The 12,755-nt window shown below is 47.9% G+C and overlaps 1 protein-coding gene across 1 annotated transcript in view; it reads left to right on the forward strand.

The window, feature by feature from the left end:
• The window catches only part of LOC145339386 (uncharacterized), a 60,261-nt gene that overhangs the window by 28,237 nt on the left and 19,269 nt on the right, over window positions 1-12,755 (forward strand). The window lies entirely within an intron of this gene.

The following is a 12,755-nucleotide window of genomic DNA, read 5'->3' on the forward strand; positions in this document are numbered from 1 at the left end:
GAGGTTACAGAGATAGGGAGGGGGTGTAGGGGGGCTGGAGGAGGTTACAGAGATAGGGTGGGGGTGTAGGGGGGCTGGAGGAGGTTACAGAGATAGGGAGGGGGTGTAGGGGCTGGAAGGGGTTAGAGAGATAGGGAGGGAGTGTAGGGGGGGCTGGAGGAGGTAACAGAGAGAAGGAGGGGGTGTAGGGGCTGGAGGGGGTTACAGAGATAGGGAGGGGGTGTAGGGAGGCTGTGAGTTTGGATGTGGGCAGGGTGTGGTGTGAATGGGGTGAGGTTTATTTGGGATGTGAGTCCGTTGTGTGTGACGCTGGGGAGAGATTGCAGTTTGACCTCATTCCCAGGAGGAAAACATTCCCTTCACACAATGCCTGAGCTGGGAGGCGAAGAGGGGGGCTCCCGGGCCTGCCTCAGTTTGTGTACGAGAGTTGTGCTCTCAGTCCTGCTCACTCTCTCTCCCCCTCGGACACTGGTTATACTGTGTGTGTGGTCTCTGAGACTCATTCCATTTCCCTTCCCCCAATCCCACACACTTCACTGGAAAGAGGCCACACTTCACCCTGAATCTCACTCTGAGAATGGCTCTCACACACACTCTCCCAGTCCCCTCTCTCTCTTCCTCTCTGTCTGTCTCTGTCTCTGTCAGTTTCTGTCTCTCTCTCTGTCTCTCTGTCTCTCTCTCTGTCTCTCTCTCTCTGTCTCTCTCTGTCTCTCTGTCTCTCTCTGTCTCTCTCTCTCTCTGTCTCTCTCTCTCTCTGTCTTGTCTCTCTCTGTCACTCTGTCTGTCTCTCTTCCTCTCTCTCTCTCTGTCTCTCCCTCTCTCTATCTCTCTCTCTGTCACTGTCTGTCTATCTTTCCGTGTCTCTCTCCCTCTCTCTTTCACTCGCGTTTTCTCTCTCTGTGACTTTATCGAACTTCCTCTCTCTCTGTCTCACTCTGTCTCTCTGCCTTGACCACTCTTTCTCTCTGTCTCTACCTCTCTCTCTCTCTCCCCCCCACTCTCTCTTTCTCTCTCTCTCTTTCTTTCTCACTCTGTCTCTCACTGACTGTCGCTCTGTCTCTCTCTTTCTCACTCTGTCTCTCACTGACTGTCGCTCTGTCTCTCTCTGTCTCTCGCACTCTCTCTCTCCATCACTCTGTCTGTACCTCTCTCTGTCTCTACCTCTCTCTGTCCGTCACTCTCTCTGTCTGTCTCTCTCTTTTTGTCTTGCACCTTTCTCTCTCTGTCTGTGTCTCTTTCTGTCTGTCTGAGTAACTCGAGTACCTTCTCTCTTACTGTGAGGGGTGTGGGGTATACCAAAGTGTAACAGTGAGGGGCTGTGGGGTATATCAGAGTGTTACAGTGAGGGGTGTGGGGTATATGAGAGTGTTACAGTGAGGAGTGTTGGAATAATCAGAGTGTTACAGTAAGAGATGTGGGGTATGTCAGGGTGTTACAGTGAGGGGTGTGGGATATATCAGAGTATTACAGTGAGGGGTGTGGGATGTATCAGAGTGTTACAGTGAGGGGTGTGGGGTATATCAGAGTCTTACAGTGAGGGGTGTGGGAAAAATCAGGGTGTCACAGTGAGGGGCTGTGGGGTATATCAGAGTGTTACAGTGAGGGGTGTGGGATATATCACAGTGTTTCAGTGAGGAGTGTGGGATATATCAGAGTGTTACAGTGTGGGGTATATCAGAGTGTTTCAGTAGGAGATGTGGGATATATCAGGGTGTTACAGTAAGGAGTGTGGGATATATCAGAGTATTACAGTGAGGGGTGTGGGATATATCAGAGTGTTACAGTGAGGGGCTGTGGGGTATATCAGAGTGTTACAGTGAGGGGTGTGGGATATATCAGAGGGTTACAGTGAAAGGTGTGGGATATATCAGAGTGTTACAGTGAGGGGTGTGAGATATATCAGAGTGTTACAGTGAGGGATGTGGGATGGATCAGAGTGTTACAGTGAGGGGGTGTGGGACATATCAGAGTGTTACAGTGAGGGGTGTGGGGTATATCAGAGTGTTACAGTAAGGGATGTGGAATATATGAGGATGTTACAGTGAGGGGCGTGGGATATATCAGAGTGTTACAGTGAGGGATGTGGGATATATCAGGGTGTTAGAGTGAGGGGTGTGGGGCGTATCAGAGTGTTACAGTGAGGGGTGTGGGATATATCAGGGTGTTACAGTAAGATGTCGGATATGTCAGCATGTTACAGTAAGGGGTGTGGGATATGTCAGAATGTTACAGTGAGGGGTGTGGGATATTATCAGAGTGTTACAGTGAGGGGTGTGGGAGAGATCAGAGTGTTACAGTGAGGGGTGTGGGATATATCAGAGTGTTACAGTGTGGGGTGTGGGATATATCAGAGTGTTACAGTGAGGGATGTGGGATATATCAGAGTTTTACAGTGAGAGATGTGGGATATGTCAGGGTGTTACAGTGAGAGGTGTGGGATATATCAGAGTGTTACAGTGAGGGATGTGGGATATATCAGAGTGTTACAGTGAGGGGTCTGGGAAATATCAGGGTGTTCGAGTGAGGGGTGTGGGGCATATCAGAGTGTTAGAGTGTGGGGTGTGGGATATATCAGGGTGTTATAGTAAGTGATGTGGGATATGTCAGGGTGTTACAGAAAGGGGTGTGGGATATGTTAGAGTGTGGGGTGTGGGATATATCAGGGTGTTATAGTAAGTGATGTGGGATATGTCAGGGTGTTACAGTAAGGGGTGTGGGATATGTCAGAGTGTTAGAGTGTGGGGTGTGGGATATATCAGGGTGTTACAGTAAGGGCTGTGGGGTATTATCAGAGTGTTACAGTGAGGGGTGTGGGATATATCAGAGTGTCACACTGACGGGGTGTGGGGTATATCAGAGTGTTACAGTGAGGGGTGTGGGATATATCAGGCTGTTACAGTGAGGGGTGTGGGATATGTCAGAGTGTTACAGTGAGTGGCTGTGGGGTATATCAGTGTTACAGTGAGGGGTGTGGGATATATCAGAGTGTTACAGTGAGGGGTGTGGGGGACATCAGAGTGTTACAGTGAGGGATGTGGGATATATCAGGGTGTTACAGTGAGGGGTGTGGGATATATCAGAGTGTTACAGTGAGGGGTGTGGGATATATCAGAGTGTTACAGTGAGGGGTGTGGGGTATATCAGAGTGTTACAGTGAGGGATGTGGGATATATCAGGGTGTGACAGTGAGGGGTGTGGGATATATCAGGGTATTACAGTGAGGAGTGTGGGATATATGAGAGTGTTACAGTGAGGGGTGTGGGATATATCAGGGTGTTTACAGGGAGGGGTGTGGGATATATCAGAGTGATACAGTGACGGGGTGTGGGGTATATCAGAGTGTTACACTGAGGGATGTGGAATATATCAGAGTGTTACAGTGAGGGGTGTGGGATATATCAGAGTGTTACACTGAGGGATGTGGAATATATCAGAGTGTTACAGTGAGGGGTGTGGGATATATCAGAGTGTTACAGTAAGGGATGTGGGATATATCAGGGTGTTACAGTGAGGGGTGTAGGATATATCAGAGTGTTACAGTGAGGGGTGTAGGATATATCAGAGTGTTACAGTAAGGGATGTGGGATATATCAGACTGTTACAGTGAGGGGTGAGGGATATATCACAGTGTAACAGTGAGGGGTGTGGGTATATCAGAGTGTTACAGTGAGGGGTGTGGGATATATCAGAGTGTTACAGTGAGGGGTGTGGGATATATCAGAGTGTTACAGTGAGGGGTGTGGGATATATCAGGGTGTTACAGTGAGGCATGTTGGAATAATCAGAGTGTTATGGTAAGAGATGTGGGATATGTCAGGGTGTTACAGTAAGATGTGGGATATGTCAGCACGTTACAGTAAGGGGTGTGGGATATGTCAGAGTATCACAGTGAGGGGTGTGAGATATATCAGAGTGTTACAGTGAGGGGTGTGGGATATATCAGAGTGTTACAGTAAGAGACGTGGGATATGTCAGGGTGTCACAGTGAGGGGTGTGGTATATTATCAGAGTGTTACAGTGAGGGGTGTGGGGTATATCAGAGTGTTACAGTGAGACGTGTTGGAATAATCAGAGTGTTATAGTAAGCGATGTGGGATATGTCAGGGTGTTACAGTGTGGGGTGTGGGATATATCAGTGTGACACTGAGGGGTATGGGATATATCAGAGTGTTACAGTAAGATGTGGGATATGTCAGCATGTTACAGTAAGGGGTGTGGGATATGTCTGTGTGTTACAGTGAGGGGTGTGAGATATATCAGAGTGTTACAGTGAGGGATGTGGGATATATCAGGGGGTTACAGTGAGGTGAGTGGGATATATCAGAGTGTTACAGTGAGTGGTGTGGGATATATCAGGGTGTTACAGTGAGGGGTGTGGGATATGTCAGCGTGTTACAGTGAGGGGTGTGGGATATGTCAGAGTGTTACACTGAGGGGTGTGGGGTATATCAGAGTGTTACAGTGAGGGGTGTGGGATATATCAGGTTGTTCCAGTGAGGGGTGTGGGATATATCAGGGTGTTACAGTGAGGGGTGTGGGGTATATCAGTGTGTTACAGTGAGGGGTGTGGGATATATCAGGGTGTTACAGTGAGGGGTGTGGGATATGTCAGTGTGTTACAGTGAGGGGTGTGGGATATATCAGGGTGTTACAGTGAGGGATTTTGGATATATCAGAGTGGTCCTGTGAGGGGTGTGGGAAATATCAGGTTGTACAGTGAGGGGTGTGGGATATGTCAGAGTGTTACAGTGAGGGGTGTGGGATATATCAGGGTGTTACAGAGGGGTGTGAGATATATCAGGGTGTTACAGTGTGGGGCTGTGGTGTATATCAGAGTGTTACAGTGAGGGGTGTGGGATATATCAGAGTGTTACAGTAAGGGATGTGGGATGTATCGGTGTTACAGTGAGGGGTGTGGGGTATATTAGAGTGTTACAATGAGGGATGTGGGATATATCAGCGTGTTACAGTGAGGGGTGTGGGGTATATCAGAGGGTTACAGTGAGGGATGTGGGATATTTCCGGGTGTTACAGTGAGGGGTGTGGGATATATCAGAGTGTTACAGTGGGGAGTGTGGGGTATATCACAGTGTTACAGTGAGGGGTGTGGGATATATCTGGGTGTTTACAGTGAGGGATGTGGGATATATCAGGGTGTTACAGTGAGGGGTGTGGGATACATCAATGTGTTACAGTGAGGGGCTGTGGGGTATATCACAGTGTTACACTAAGGGATGTGGAATATATCAGGGTGTTACAGTAAGGGGTGTGGGGTATATCAGAGTTTTACAGTAAGGGATGTGGGATATATCAGGGTGTTACAGTCAAGGGTGTGGGATGTATCAGAGTGTTACAGTGAGGGGTGTGGGATATATCAGAGTGTTACAGCAAGGGATGTGGGATATATCAGGGTGTTACAGTGAGGGGTGTAGGATATATCAGAGTGTTACAGTGAGGGGTGTGGGGTATATCAGCGTGTTACAGTGAGGGATGTGGGATATATCAGGGTGTTCGAGTGAGGGTGTGGTTTATATCAGAGTGTTACAGTGAGGGGTGTGGGAGACATCAGGGTGTTGCAGTGAGGGGTGTGGGGCATATCATAGTGTTACGATGTGGGATATATCAGGGTGTTACAGTAATTGATGTGGGATATGTCAGGGTGTTACAGTAAGTGGTGTGGGATATGTCAGAGTGTTACAGTGAGGGGTGTGGGATATATCAGGGTGTTACACTGAGGGGTGTGGGGTATATCAGAGTGGTACAGTGAGGGTGTGGTATATATCAGAGTGTTTCACTGACGGGGTGTGGGGTATATCAGAGTGTTACAGTGTGGGGTGTGGGATATATCAGGGTCTTACAGTGTGGGGTGTAGGGTATATCAGAGTGTTACAGTGAGGGGTGTGGGATACATCAGAGTGTTACAGTGGGGTGTGGGGGATATCAGAGTGTTACATTGAGGGGTGTGGGATATATCAGAGTGTTACAGTGAGGGGTGTGGGATATATCAAGGTGTTACAGTGAGGTGTGTGGGATATATCAGAGTGTTACAGTGAGGGGTGTGGGATATGTCAGAGTGTTACAGTGAGTGGCTGTGGGGTATATCAGGGTGTTACAGTGAGGGGTGTGGGATATATCAGGGTGTTACAGTGAGGGGTGTGGGATATATCAGGGTGTTACAGTGAGGGGTGTGGGATATATGAGAGTGTTACAGTGAGGCGTGTGGGATATATCCGGGTGTTTACAGTGAGGGTTGTGGGATATATCAGAGTGATACAGTGACGGGGTGTGGGGTATATCAGAGTGTTACAGTGAAGGATGTGGGATATATCTGGGCGTTACAGTGAGGGATGTGGGATATATCAGGTTGTACAGTGAGTGGTGTGGGATATATCAGAGTGTTACAGTAAGGGATGTTGGATATATCAGAGTTTTACAGTAAGAGATGTGGGATATGTCAGGGTGTTACAGTGAGAGGTGTGGGATATATCAGAGTGTTGCAGTGAGGGATGTGGGATATATCAGATTGTTACAGTGAGGGGTCTGGGATATATCAGGGTGTTCGAGTGAGGGGTGTGGTTTATATCAGAGTGTTACAGTGAGGGGTGTGGGATACATCAGGGTGTTACAGTGAGGGGTGTGAGATGTATCAGAGTGTTACAGTGAGGGGTGTGGGATATATCAGAGTGTTACAGTGAGGGGTGTGGGATATATCAGAGTGTTACAGTGAGGGGTGTGGGATATATCAGGGTGTTACAGTGAGGGGTGTGGGATATATCCGAGTGTTACAGTGAGGGGTGTGGGGTATATCAGAGTGTTACAGTGAGGGATGTGGGATATATCAGGGTGTTACAGTGAGGGGTGTGGGGTATATCAGAGTGTTACAGTGAGGGGTGTGGGGTATATCAGAGTGTTACAGTGAGGGGTGTGGGGTATATCAGAGTGTTACAGTGAGGGATGTGGGATATATCAGGGTGTTACAGTGAGGGGTGTGGGGTATATCAGAGTGTTACAGTAAGGGATGTGGGATATATCAGGGTGTTACAGTGGGGGGTGTGGTATGTATCAGAGTGTTACAGTGAGGGGTGTGGGATTTATCAGAGTTTTACAGTCAGAGATGTGGGACATGTCTGGGTGTTAGAGTGAGGGGTGCGGGAGATATCAGAGTGTTATAGTGAGGGGTGTGGGATATATCAGGGTGTTACAGTGAGGGGTGTGGGGTATATCAGAGTGTTACAGTGACAGCTGTGGGGTATATCAGAGTGTTGCAGTGAGGGGTGTGGGATATATCAGAGTGTTACAGTGAGGGGTGTGGGATATATCGGAGTGTTACAGTGAGGGGGTGTGGGATATATCAGAGTGTTTCAGTGAGGGGGTGTGGGATATATCAGAGTGTTACAGTAAGGGATGTGGGATATATCGGTGTTACAGTGAGGGGTGTGGGATATATCAGTGTTACAGTGACGAGTGTGGGATATGTCAGAGTGTTACAGTGAGGGGTGTGGGATATATCAGAGTGTTACAGTAAGAGATGTGGGATATATCAGGGTGTTACAGTGAGGGATGTGGGATATATCAGGGCGTTACAGTAAGGGATGTGGGAATATCAGAGTGTTACTGTGAGGGGCTGTGAGGAACATGAGAGTGTTACAGTGAGGGGGTGTGGGATATATCAGAGTGTTACAGTGAGGGGTGTGGGGTCTATCAGAGTGTTACAGTAAGAGAAATGGGATATATCCGGGTGTTACAGTAAGGGGTGTGGGATATGTCAGAGTGTTACAGTGAGGAGTGTGGGATATATCAGAGTGTTACAGTGAGGGGCTGTGGGGTTTATCAGAGTGTTACAGTGAGGGGCGTGGGATACATCAGAGGGTTACAGTCAAGGGTGTGGGATATATGAGAGTGTTACAGTAAGGGATGTGGGAATATCAGAGTGTTACAGTGAGGGGTGTGGGATATATCAGAGTGTTACAGTGAGGGGTGTGGGGTATATCAGAGTGTTACAGTGAGGGATGTGGGATATATCAGGGTGTTACAGTGAGGGGTGTGGGGTATATCAGAGTGTTACAGTGAGGGGTGTGGGGTATATCAGAGTGTTACAGTGAGGGGTGTGGGGTATATCAGAGTGTTACAGTGAGGGATGTGGGATATATCAGGGTGTTACAGTGAGGGGTGTGGGGTATATCAGAGTGTTACAGTAAGGGATGTGGGATATATCAGGGTGCTACAGTGGCGGGTGTGGTATGTATCAGAGTGTTACAGTGAGGGGTGTGGGATATATCAGAGTGTTACAGTCAGAGATGTGGGACATGTCTGGGTGTTAGAGTGAGGGGTGCGGGAGATATCAGAGTGTTATAGTGAGGGGTGTGGGATATATCAGGGTGTTACAGTGAGGGGTGTGGGGTATATCAGAGTGTTACAGTGACAGCTGTGGGGTATATCAGAGTGTTGCAGTGAGGGGTGTGGGATATATCAGAGTGTTACAGTGAGGGGTGTGGGATATATCGGAGTGTTACAGTGAGGGGGTGTGGGATATATCAGAGTGTTTCAGTGAGGGGGTGTGGGATATATCAGAGTGTTACAGTAAGGGATGTGGGATATATCGGTGTTACAGTGAGGGGTGTGGGATATATCAGTGTTACAGTGACGGGTGTGGGATATGTCAGAGTGTTACAGTGAGGGGTGTGAGATATATCAGAGTGTTACAGTGAGGGGTGTGGGATATATCAGAGTGTTACAGTAAGAGATGTGGGATATATCAGGGTGTTACAGTGAGGGGTGTGGGATATATCAGAGTGTTACAGTGTGGGGTGTGGGATATATCAGAGTTTTACAGTGAGGGGTGTGGGGTATATCAGAGTGTTACAGTGAGGCGTGTTGGATTAATCAGAGTGTTATAGTAAGAGATATGGGGTATGTCCGGGTGTTACAGTGAGGGGTGTGGGATATATCAGAGAGTTACAGTGAAGGGTTTGGGATATATCAGTGTTACAGTGAGCGGTGTGGGATATATCAGAGTATTACAGTGAGGGGTGTGAGATGTATGAGTGTTACAGTGAGGGGTGTGGCGTACAGCAGAGTCTTACATTGAGCGGTGTGGGATATATCAGAGTGTTATAGTGAGGGGTGTGGGATACATCAGGGTGTTACAGTGAGGGGTGTGGGATATATCAGAATGTTACAGTGAGGCGTGTGGGATATATCCGAGTGTTACAGTGAGGGGTGTGGGATATATCAGAGTGTTACAGTGAGGGGTGTGGGGTATATCAGCGTGTTACAGTGCGGGGTGTGGGATATATCAGGGTGTTACAGTGAGGGTGTGGGATATATCAGAGTGTTACAGTGAGGGGTGTGCGATATATCAGAGTTGTACAGTGAGGGGTGTGGGGTATATCAGGGTGTTACTGTGAGTGGCTGTGGGGTATATAAGAGTGTTACAGTGAGGGGTGTGGGATATATCAGAGGGTTACAGTGAAAGGTGTGGGATATATCAGAGTGTTACAGTGAGGGGTGTGAGATATATCGGAGTGTTACAGTCAGGGATGTGGAATATATCAGGATGTTACAGTGAGGGGCGTGGGATCTTTCAGAGTGTTACAGTGAGGGATGTGGGATATATCAGGGTGTTAGAGTGAGGTGTGTGGGGCGTATCAGAGTGTTACAGTCAGGGGTGTGGGATATATCAGGGTGTTACAGAAAGATTTGGGATATGTCAGCATGTTACAGGAAGGGGTGTGGGATATGTCAGAGTGTTACAGTGAGGGCTGTGGGATATATCAGAGTGTTACAGTAAGAGATGTGGGATATGTCAGGGTGTTACAGTGAGGGGTGTGGTGTATATCAGAGTGTTACAGTGAGGCGTGTTGGAATAATCAGAGTGTTATAGTAAGAGATGTGGGATATGTCAGGGTGTTACAGTGAGGGGTGTGGGATATATCAGTGTGACACTGAGGGGTGTGGGATACATCAGAGTGTTACAGTGAGGGGTGTGGGGCGTATGAGAGTGTTACAGTGAGGGGTGTGGGATATATCAGGGTGTTACAGTAAGATGTGGGATATGTCAGCATGTTACAGCAAGGGGTGTGGGATATGTCTGTGTGTTACAGTGAGGGGTGTGAGATATATCAGAGTGTTACAGTGAGGGGTGTGCGATATATCGGTGTGACAGGAAGAGATGTGGGATATGTCAAGGTGTTACAGTGAGGAGTGTGGGATTTATCAGAGTGTTACAGTGTGAGGTGTTGGGTACATCAGAGTGTTACAGGAAGAAAAATTGGATATATCAGGGTGTTACAGTGAGGGGTGTGGGGTATATCAGAGTGGTCCAGTGAGGGGTGTGGGACATATCAGGGTGTTACAGTGAGGGGTGTGGGATATATCAGGGTGTTACAGTGAGGGGTGTGGGGTATATCAGAGTGTTACAGTGAGGGGTGTGGGATATTTCAGAGTGTTACAGTGAGGGATGTGGGATGTATCAGAGTGTTACAGTGAGGGGGTGTGGGATATATCAGAGTGTTACAGTAAGGGATGTGGGATATATCGGTGTTACAGTGTGGGGTGTGGGATATATCAGGGTGTTACAGTGAGGGATGTGGGATATATCAGGGTGTTACAGTGAGGGGTGTGGTATATATCAGAGTGTTACAGTGGGGGGTGTGGGATATATCAGAGTGTTACAGTCAGGGATGTCGGACATATCAGAGTTTTACAGTAAGGCATGTGCGTTATGTCAGGGTGTTACAGTGAGAGGTGTGGGATATATCAGAGTGTTACAGTGAGGGATGTGGGATATATCAGGGTGTTCGAGTGTGGGGTGTGGTTTATATCAGAGTGTTACAGTGAGGGGTGTGGGATACATCAGGGTGTTACAGTGAGGAGTTTGGGCATATCAGAGTGTTACGGTGTGGGGTGTGGGATATATCAGGGTGTTACAGTAAGTGATGTGGGATATGTCAGGGTGTTACCGTAAGGGGTGTGGGATATGTCAGAGTGTTACAGTGAGGGGTGTGGGATATATCAGGATGTTACAGTGAGGGGTGTGGGGTATATCAGAGTGGTACAGTGAGGGTGTGGGATATCTCAGAGTGTTACACTGACGGGGTGTGGGATATTATCAGAGTGTTACAGTGAGGTGTGTGGGATATATCAGAGTGTTGCAGTGAGGGGTGTGGGATATATCAAGTTGTTACAGTGAGGGGTGTGGGATATATCCGAGTGTTACAGTGAGGGGTGTGGGATATATCAGAGTGATACAGTGACGGGGTGTGGGGTATATCAGAGTGTTACAGTGAGGGATGTGGGATATATCAGAGTGTTACAGTGAGGGGTGTGGGATATATCAGAGTGTTAAAGTGAGGGGTGTGGGATATATCAGAGTGTTACAGTAAGGGATGTTAGATATATCAGGGTGTTACTGTGAGGGGTGTAGGATATATCAGAGTGTTACAGTGAGGGGTGGGGGTATATCCGTGTTATAGTACGGGATGTGGGATATATCAGGGTGTTACAGTGAGGGATGTGGGATATATCAGGGTGTTACAGTGAGGGGTGTGGGATATATCAGAGTTGTACAGTGAGGGGTGTGGGGTATATCAGGGTGTTACTGTGAGGGGCTGTGGGGTATATCAGAGTGTTACAGTGAGGGGTGTAGGATATATCAGAGGGTTACAGTGAAAGGTGTGGGATATATCGGAGTGTTACAGTGAGGGATGTGAGATATGTCAGAGTGTTGCAGTGAGGGATGTGGGATGTATCAGAGTGTTACAGTGAGGGGGTGTGGGTCATATCAGAGTGTTACAGTGAGGGGTGTGGGGTATATCAGAGTGTTACAGTGAGGGTTGTGGAATATATCAGGATGTTACAGTGAGGGGTGTGGGGCATATCAGAGTGTTACCGTGAGGGGTGTGGGATATGTCAGGGTGTTACAGTAAGATGTGGGATATGTCAGCATGTTACAGTAAGGGGGGTGGGATATGTGAGAGTGTTACAGGGAGGGGTGTGAGATATATCATAGTGTTACAGTGAGGGGTGTGGGATATATCAGAGTGTTACAGCAAGAGATGTGGGATATGTCAGGACGTTACAGTGAGGGGTGTGGGATATTATCAGAGTGTTACAGTGAGGGGTGTGGGATATATCAGGGTGTTACAGTGAGGGGTGTGGGATATATCAGAGTGTTACAGTGCGGTGTGTGGGGTATATCAGAGTGTTACAGTGAGGGGTGTGGGATATATCAGGGTGTTACAGTGAGGGGTGTGGGGTATATCAGAGTGTTACAGTGAGGGATGTGGGATATATCAGGGTGTCACAGTGAGGGGCTGTGGGGTATATCCGAGTGTTACAGTGAGGGGTGTGGGATATATCCGAGTGTTACAGTGAGGGGTGTGGGATGTATCAGAGTGTTACAGTGAAGGGTGTGGGATATATGACAGTGTTTCAGTGAGGGGGTGTGGGATATATCAGAGTGTTACAGTGAGGAGTGTGGGATATATCAGAGTGTTACAGTGTGGGGTATATCAGAGTGTTTCACTGAGAGATGTGGGATATATCAGGGTGTTAGTGTAAGGAATGTGGGATGTATCAGAGTGTTACAGTGAGGGGTGTGGGCTATATCAGAGGGTTACAGTGAATGGTGTGGGATATATCAGAGTGTTACAGTGAGGGATGTGGGATGTATCAGAGTGTTACAGTGAGGGGGTGTGGGTCATATCAGAGTGTTACAGTGAGGGGCGTGGGGTACATCAGAGTGTTACAGTGAG

The sequence above is a fragment of the Carcharhinus amblyrhynchos genome, unplaced genomic scaffold (assembly GCF_965287045.1).
Source record: "Carcharhinus amblyrhynchos unplaced genomic scaffold, sCarAmb.v2.hapA scaffold_437, whole genome shotgun sequence".
NCBI classification, from domain to species: domain Eukaryota; kingdom Metazoa; phylum Chordata; class Chondrichthyes; order Carcharhiniformes; family Carcharhinidae; genus Carcharhinus; species Carcharhinus amblyrhynchos.